This window comes from Monodelphis domestica, chromosome 7 (assembly GCF_027887165.1).
Source record: "Monodelphis domestica isolate mMonDom1 chromosome 7, mMonDom1.pri, whole genome shotgun sequence".
Classification (NCBI taxonomy): domain Eukaryota; kingdom Metazoa; phylum Chordata; class Mammalia; order Didelphimorphia; family Didelphidae; genus Monodelphis; species Monodelphis domestica.
In genome coordinates this window covers 17,555,815-17,564,537 of record NC_077233.1, presented here as the reverse complement: position 1 = coordinate 17,564,537, position 8,723 = coordinate 17,555,815, and the positions used below count along the sequence as shown (strand labels likewise).

The 8,723-nt window shown below is 43.1% G+C and overlaps 1 long non-coding RNA gene across 1 annotated transcript; it reads left to right on the top strand.

Moving 5' to 3' along the window:
- Positions 1–2,465: 2,465 nt before the first annotated feature.
- LOC130455622 (uncharacterized) lies at positions 2,466–8,357 on the top strand. The gene is made up of 3 exons (XR_008913693.1): positions 2,466–3,580; positions 5,690–5,766; positions 8,060–8,357. It is a non-coding gene; the product is annotated as an uncharacterized LOC130455622 (long non-coding RNA).
- Positions 8,358–8,723: the final 366 nt, after the last annotated feature.

Below are 8,723 nucleotides of genomic sequence, written 5' to 3'. Positions count from 1 at the left end.
TCAATCCACTGAGCTACCCAGCTGCCCCCTTTCCATGTTTTTTTTTTTTTAAATTAACCTTCTCATTGTTTCTTACTGCACAGAAATGTTCCATTCCAATCATATACCAATTTAGATATCTTAAACCATTCCCTAAGGCTGTGATGGTGAACATATGACATGTGTGTCAGCACTGACACGTGTAGCCATTTTTGATGACATGCAGTCTCAGTGCACCTCAGGGCCCTGCCTGGGGAGCCATGAGCCTGCAGTCATGACTGTGGCCATGCCCTGGCCAGGTGTGTATGGGAGGAGGGCTGCTCCAAGTGCTGACCATGGGGGTAAGGGGTGCGGAGTTGAGCGGAGGTGGTATGCACCAGGCAGCTGGGGCTAGTGGGGCTCCCACAGGGGCAGGGAGGAGGTGTGTGTGTGGAAGGAGCACCTGTGGGCAGGCAGGCTGGCTGCTCTTGTGGTGCCCCCAAGCTGGTAGTCTGGGAAGGGGTGGGGCTGGGCCAGGCTGGAGGAAGACTGGGCGGGGCTCCAGCCCATGTGCAAGAGAGGAGAGCCTGGAACTGATTAGCAGACACTTTTAGCACCCTGAAAAATATAGCAATGGCTTTACTCACAATTTTTCCCTCTACATACTTTTGTGAGACTTTATGCTCAGCATTAAATAATATCAAAACCAACAAAAGAAACAGATTGATAGATGAAGTTAGTAGCACTTGCTTGGGCTTGAAGTGTACAAAATACCAACCTTCAATTGAAGATTTAGCCAATGAAATTCAGCAGCAAAAAAGTCACTAATAGGCAGGTTAGCTAAAGAATTCCCCCTCCCCTTCACTTATCTTAGTTCACAGCACCCCATACAAGTTAATATCAAGGACAACAAAAGAAACTGACTGACAGATGAACAAAGAAGTCACTAAGCAGGTAAGTTAAATAATTAGTTTTTGGTTTATTAAATATATTAATATGTTACAATTACACATTTTTGTTATTTAAACTATAAATATCATGAAATTATGATTTTTTTCTCAAAAGGACACATCACCCAAGTTATGCTTGTTTTTTTGGTGAATTTTGATACACTAAGGTCAAAAGGTTGCCCATCACTACCCTAAGGTGTGATCAAAATGGGTACACAACCTAGATATAAAAGGAGATGCCTTAAGCAAATTAGAACAGGAAATATATTACCTATCAGCTTTATGGATAGGAAAGGAATTTGTGAGTAAATAAGAGATGAAGAGTATTGGGAGGTGGTAGAAAACAGATTATTTTGAGTACATTAAATTACATTTATTAAATTACATTAAATTAAAAAGTTTCTCTACAAACAAAATTAATATAGTGAAGATTAGAAGGAAAGCTAAAGATTGGGGGAAATTTTTATAGACAGTTTCTCAGATAAAGGTTTCTCTTCTAAAATATGTGGAGAACTTTGTCAAACTTATAAGAATAAGAGTCATCTCCCCAAGTGACAAATGGGCAAAAGACATAGACAGATTTTGGATGAAGAAATCAAAGCTATATATAGGTACATGAAAAAATGCTTTAAATTGCTACAAATTAGAGAAATGCAAACCAAAACAATCCTGAAGTATCTTGCTCCCATAAGTTTGGCTAACATGATAAAAAGGCAAAATGACAAATGTTGGAGGGAATGTAGAGAAATGGGGACACTTGTATACTGTTGGTGGAGCTTCAGATTGATCCAACCATTTTGGAGAGAAATCTGGAATTATGCCAAGAGAATTAAAGAAGACAACTCTGCATATCCTCAAACCTTTTCCAAGGAAATCATGGAAATAGGAAAAGACCCTATATGTTCTGAGATAGTTATAGCAGCTCTTTTTGTGATAGCAACGAACTGGAAACTGAGGGATGTTTGTCAATTGGGGAATGGCTGGAAAAATTGAATCAAGGGCACTAGATGTGTCAAGCATTGAATGGCAACAAAAAATAAATAAAACTGATGTTGTTTTAACACAGGAAACAGCTCATTACTGATGACAGCTCAATCAGTTGTCTGTGTTCAGCCAGATCACTGACTCTTATTAGAATAAAGATCAAAATTAGGACAAAGTCAGAGGAAAGAATAAACAGAAAATATTTCATACAACTAAAGCAACTCTATCCTGGACATTGATTTATATTGGGTAAATTCCTCCATGAAATTATTATAGTCTTATTATGGACCTATTATGTACCAGGTACTGAGGTAAGGGCAAGAGATAGGAAGAAATGCAGGAAGAGTCCCTAATCTCATGGAGCTTTCGGTCCAGTGGAGAAGATAACATACCAAGAAGATCCAAGAAAAATTGGAGATAATCAACAGAGAGAAGACACTAGTAATTTTTAAAAATATGTATCATCTGTCTTGGAATCAATACTAAATATTGTTTCCAAGGTAGAAGAATGGTGAGGGGTAGGGAATGGAGGTCAAGTGACTTACCCAGGGTCACACAGTGAGGAAATGTCTGAGGTAAGATCTGAACCCAGGACCTTCTACCTCTAGGCTTGGCTCTCAATCCACTGAGCCACTTAGCCGCCCCTGTAGGCACTAAATATTGAGGCGGTTTAGGAAAGGTCTTTTGTAGAAAGTGAGACTTTAGTGGAGATTTGAAGAATGTCAGGAAAGCTAGGAGGCAGAGATGAGGAGGGAGATAATTCCAAGCATGGGGGACCCAGGCAGAGAGAATGCAGGATCAGCTGTTGGAATGTTCTGAGTGAGGAATATTCTGGCTGTTTGGCCAGTATCATTGGGTCACTGATGTGTAAGACTGGAAAGGTAGGAAAGAGTCAGATCATGAAGGAACTTAACAGCCAAAGAGAACATTTTATATTTGCTCCTGGAGGTAATAGGGAGCCACTGAAGTTTATTGGGTAGGGGAGTGGCACGGTCAGTCCTGTGCTTTAGAAAGCTTGATTTGGTAGCTGATTGGAGGATGGGGAAAGCCTGGAGACAGGCAGACCTATCAGCATCTCGTGCAATGATCCAGGTGTGAGAGATGAGAGCCCACATCAGGGTGGTAGCTGTGTTTGAGGACCCAAAGGGGTACCCAGGAGAGATGTCATGGATGGAGAATCAAGGAGCTTTGGTTGTGGGAGGTAAAGACTCCGGGGGATCCCTAGGCTGGGAGCCAGGGGGACTGGCTGGACAGTAGTGCCACAGACAGTACCAGAAAGTTGGACTGAAAAGAGGGCTGTTTGGGGAAAGCTAAGGGCTTCAGTTTTGGCCATGTCGAGTTTGAGATGCTTTTAGAGAAGGCAGAAATGGCACTAAATCGAACAGAGATGGGAAAGAAACTAGATTAGACCAAATGTTCCTAGAGCAGTGAGCAGCGGCATGGCACAGTGCATAGAGAGCCAGGTCTAGTCAGGAAGACTCATCCTGAGTTTAAATCCAGCCTCAGACACTGCCTAAGTGGGTGACCCTGGGCAAGTACTCAGCCCTGTTTGCCTCAGTTTCCTCATCTGTACAAAGGGCTGGAGAAGAAAAGGGCAGAGCACTTCAGTATTTCTGCCAAGAAAACAGCGAATGGGAGCACAAAGAACAATGACAACACTTCGATGCAAACTATCCATATGGCCACAGGTAAGCAAGCAGAGTCTCAATTTCTCATCCACAAAGTGGGGATAATTGGGTCTGCTGTACCTACCTGCATCATTGGGTTACTGTCTATTAGGAATCCAAATTATCTTAATGTCAGTTATTATTACCCTGTTCAGGGCTTAACTAATGGGCTAATAGAGAACATTCTTCCAAGTGTTAGCTTCAGGCACCTTGCCCCATCTTTGTTCTATGCGTTCGCCACCTCAAGTACCGCAGCTAGGGAGGACTTAGCCCTCGAGTCAATTAAGAAGCCAAGTGATGGTGGGAAAAGAGCCAGTGCTAAGAGGGGCATTTGGAGCATTTAACCTCCTGACTCTGACTTGACTTTTTTTCCTCTGGTATTTATACAGCTGAGTCGAAGACTCTAGGATATTGTGAAAATTCCAAAGGAGATGAGAGTGAGTCTCTCTCTCTCTCTCTCTCTCTCTCTCTCTCTCTCTCTCTCTCTCTCTCTCTCTCTCTCTCTCTCTCTCTGTCTCTCTCTGTCTCTCTCTGTCTCTCTCTGTCTCTCTCTCTCTCTCTCTCTCTGTCCCCCCCCTCTCTCTCTCCCCCTCTCCCTCTTTCTGCTGACTCTCTTCCTCGTCTCTCTCTGTTTCTCCTCTCTTCTTCCTCATCTCTCTCTTTCTCTGTCTCTCTTCCTCTCTGTTTCTCTCCCTCTTTCTGCTGACTCTCTTCCTCGTCTCTCTCTGTTTCTCCTCTCTTCTTCCTCATCTCTCTCTTTCTCTGTCTCTCTTCCTCTCTGTTTCGCTCCCTCTTTCTGCTGATTCTCTTTCTTGTCTCTCTCTTTCTCTCTGTCTCTGTCTCCCTTTCTCTCTGTTTCTCTCTCTCAAACACACACACACACACACACACACACACACACACACACACACACGGGTGGGGGGTGGGGAGGGAGAAACCATCAGCCTATGGGATCCAGGGAACCTTCTACATGAGGTAGACCACATAAAGAGATCTCCCTCCCTCCTAGCCAAGCCTGAGACAGGGAAGACTGTTGACTCGCTCACATTTCTTAGCCCTGGCCTGGTGCTGCGAGCAAAACTGCCGGAACAATCCCTGAAGGAAGAAGGAAGAAGGACAAAGTGAAACGAGGCTGGGAAACATCCAAGGACTTTAGTAGAAATAAAGACTTTGAAGTTAGCTAAAGGCAGGCCTTTATTATGAAATAACCAAATAAAGATCCTTCGATTAAGTTAACCAACCAGTGATAAATGGGCGTGCAGGCCCAGCCTGGGGATGCAGGCTTGGCTTGCCAGTGGCTGAGGCTCTGCAGGCAGAGGGCAGGCAGGCTCTCTCCTACTTGTCCTGTGGTAGATGCTCAGTATTTTGTAATGGCAAGTATTTCCCTCAGACACTTCAGCCCAGCGCTCTGGCCTCAGAGTGAAGGTTCTCATTCACTTAAGTGAGGAAAAGCCCACCAAGAGCCTTTTAAAAAGCTGTGTAAGGGGGCAAGAGGAGAAAAGAAGAAATCCTGGCTCAGTCCTGGTGGAATGATGATAACGGAGGACAGGAAGAAAGCAGAAAAGCTTCGCTTTCGTTTTGCCCTGCCTTCTCAGTGCAATGCAGATCAACAAACATTAATTAAGGAGAACCATCTTCAGACTGAAAATACTAGAACAAAAAGGTCAGCTAAGAGGAATTAAAACCCAGGATAATGAACGAGTTGCTGAAAGAGCCCTAACTCTCCTGAAGGAGTTTAAACAGAGCCACACAGCCATCACTGGGGGGCTTTGCCCCAAGATGCTGATGGAGAGGGATGGAGGAAGCAAGATTTAAGCCTGAAAGGGGTGATTAGATCATACCAATCATTACCCCCCTCCGTCTCATTTTCAATTTCTGTCTACTGATTCCTCCTTTGTTGTCCACAAACATGCTCAAGTTTTTGTACTCTAAATTCATTTCTAACCCTCATTCTGTTTCTAATTCCATTTGCAATCCTAATTCTGTTTCTAATCCTATTCTTAAAAAACCCCTTCCCTTGGTCCTGATCCTCCTTCAAACTGTTGTCCCATATGACCGACTCTTCCCTTTAACCACCAAACTCTTAGAAAGAACCATCCCAAATTGCTGCCTCAATTTCTTATTCACCAGGAATTCTGGAATCAGCTGCATTGACCCAAATGAAGAGTTCTTTGTTGAAACCAGAATTGGAGCCAAGGAAGTACAAGGTACAGAGCCATGATTTGGAGGAACAAACCTGGATCTTGTCACACTGGTAATGTGAGTTATGAGGACTGTGCAGATTCAGGAAACCAGGGTTTTTAATGCTTGTTGTTGTTCTAAGGTCTAGTCTATCTGAAATAGCAAAGCACATATCTAGGCACCTTTTTTTGCAATTGTCCTATGAATTATATCTTGGGGACTTACCCAGCATCATTTGCTTCTGTTTGGGACCTACTAGACTTTCTATACTAGTTGTGGCCAATTTGAGGTAGTCCCTTGCAAGAGCCAAGGCAGGCATGAGCCTAAAAGAGTCTTGTATCTAGGGCAAGCATAACCACCAAGACTGATTGCCCAGTTAGCCCAGGCCTGGACTGTCAACAAGGTGTGAGGAGAACCATAATGAGAACACCATAATGAGGGCTCTACATGCTTCACTGGACTCTTTGCATGGATATAAGATACTGGGGCTGAGATACTCAGGAAAGAGGATGACATACTGTTGTAATCTGTCTGATTCTGTGGAACATCCCCTGAAAGATACCTAGAACCGTGACTGAAGACCAGTGCTCTTGTTCAGTTGTTTTTCAGTTGTGCCCAACTCTTTTTGACCCTATGTCAGAAGAGAGAAGGAGGCAAGTGGATCTGAGCATAGAGAAAGAGTGAATAGTAGAAGGTAGCACCTTGCTTGTGAGCCTGAGAGACAATAAATAGGAAGTTCGGAAGTGGGGAGGGTTTGGAAGGGAAAAATGATGAATTGAGGTTATATATCATGGTTCACTTATCACAGCTTCACTGTATTGCAGGTTAAAAAAATATAATTCTGTATTGCAGAGTTTTTGCTATTTTGCAGGATTTTGCAGATGAATACCATACTGTACACAATGGAAATGCAGTACACCACTATAGCTTGTGCAAGTTTACCAACATGAAATGGTACACAGCATACTATTGGCTGATGGAATGAAAGGCAACCAACCACAGCATTGTATTCTGTATCCTGGGTGCTGATTGGCTTAGTGACTGTAGGTTAATAAGATAATAAGAGTGTGGAAAAGGTTTGTAGGAGAGTGGGGAGGCTTTATATATATTATATATATATTTTATATATTATATTATATTTACATATTATATATTATATTATATTTATATATATATAATAAAATAAATGTAACAAGGATTTTTACCTATCACGGGGGTCTCTAGAACGCAACTGCCACTATAGGTGAGGGATCGCTGTATTAAGTTTAAGATGTCTATAAGACTACCAGTTCAAGATGTCCAGTAGGCTGTTGGGGATCTGAGACCAGAGGACAGCAGAACAATTAGGGCTGGATAAATCAATTTGAGATCATCAGCATAGAAATGATCACTGGATCCAGAGGACCTGATGAGATCACCAAGTGAAATAAAATAGAGCTAGAAGAGAAAAGGACCCAGCCTAGCACCCAGGGATGTAACTTGGATGAAGATCCAGCAAAAGAGACAGAGAAGGAATGGTTAGATGGGTAGGAGGAGAATTAGAAGAAAGTGGTACCCCAAAAGCTCAGGATAAAATGGTAATCAGTAATGCTGAAGGTTGCAGAGAGGTCAAGAAGGATGAGGATTGAGAAGTCAATCGTTAGTCACTTTGGAGAGAGCAGTTTTGCTTGAATGATGAGGTCAAAACATGACTATAAAGAGTTAAGGAGAGATTGGGAGGAAAGGGATTGAAGGCACCTATTGTATGCAGCCTTCTCAAGTAATTTATCCATAAAAGGGAAGAGATAGAGGATGATGGCTAACAGGGATGAGGGATCAAGTAGGGTTTTTTGAAGATGGGGAGATGTCAGTATACAGGCACGAAGAAAGGAGTCAGTAGACAGGAGACTGAAGGTGAGAGTGGAGATAAGATGGGGGAAATCTGCTAGCATCAGTCATGTGTCACTCCATACCTGCAGTCAACCAACTCTTAACTGAGGGCAGGATACTTCATGATCAATTCTTGGAAACCCAGATTGGACACTGTCCATCATCGGCTTCTGATGCCATTTCGCCACACAGCTCCTTCTGATGTTTTCAGGGGAGAGAAGAGCTAAACTAATAATAGGTGACATTTGTATGCACTAACCTTTGAAGAGCATTTTACATCATTGATCTCTTTTCATTCTTTTAACAGCCTGGAGGGATAAATTATACTCTCATCCCCACTTTACAGATGAAAAATTTGAGGCTTAGACAGGTTAAATGTCTTGCCTGGATCACACAGCTAGTAAATCTCAGGCAGGATTCAAACTCTAGTCTTCCTGTCTCCAAGTTCAGGACTCTCTGCCCCATGATCCCACTCTGTCTATCCGAGTGTGCAGAAGGCATCATTTCTTCCTGAGATCAGTGAACCACACTACAGGCAGCCCGGGCTGAAAATGGAGTTTGATTTCCCGTCTCCGGACTTTGTCTAAAGAACTTGTCTCCTTTGTCCAGGGATTCGACCTCGGTTCCTCCATCTCCTTAACCATCCAGCAGCCAGCCGTGGTGGAAATGGAGGGCCGTGTGCAAATAAATAAATAAATACACACATACACACATACATAGAAACTCAATCAATTTCTCCCTTGCTTCCTTCCCTCACCTCTCCTCCTCCTTGATCTCTCCGTGGCTCTTAAAAGGATTAATTAGAAAGATGTGAGCAGGGGTTGGACCGTCAAAAAACAATCGTCACTTTCCTATCTGACCCCTATCGCCAGCGACAGAATTAACAAATTGAATGTCTTCGGCAGACAGGAGCTGGGATGATACCAAGTTCATTACTGGCAGTCAAGGGGCCAACGTTCAAAGCTCACTTTAAACAACTCTCGCTGATTAAATTCCTCTCTGGGCTCCTGCCTGACACTGTTAGAAAAGACCAATAGCTAACAGCTCTTTCTCTCTTTTTTTAAACTCATGCCAATTATTCTCCTCCTATCTGCAGGTGCTGGCAAGTCTCAGG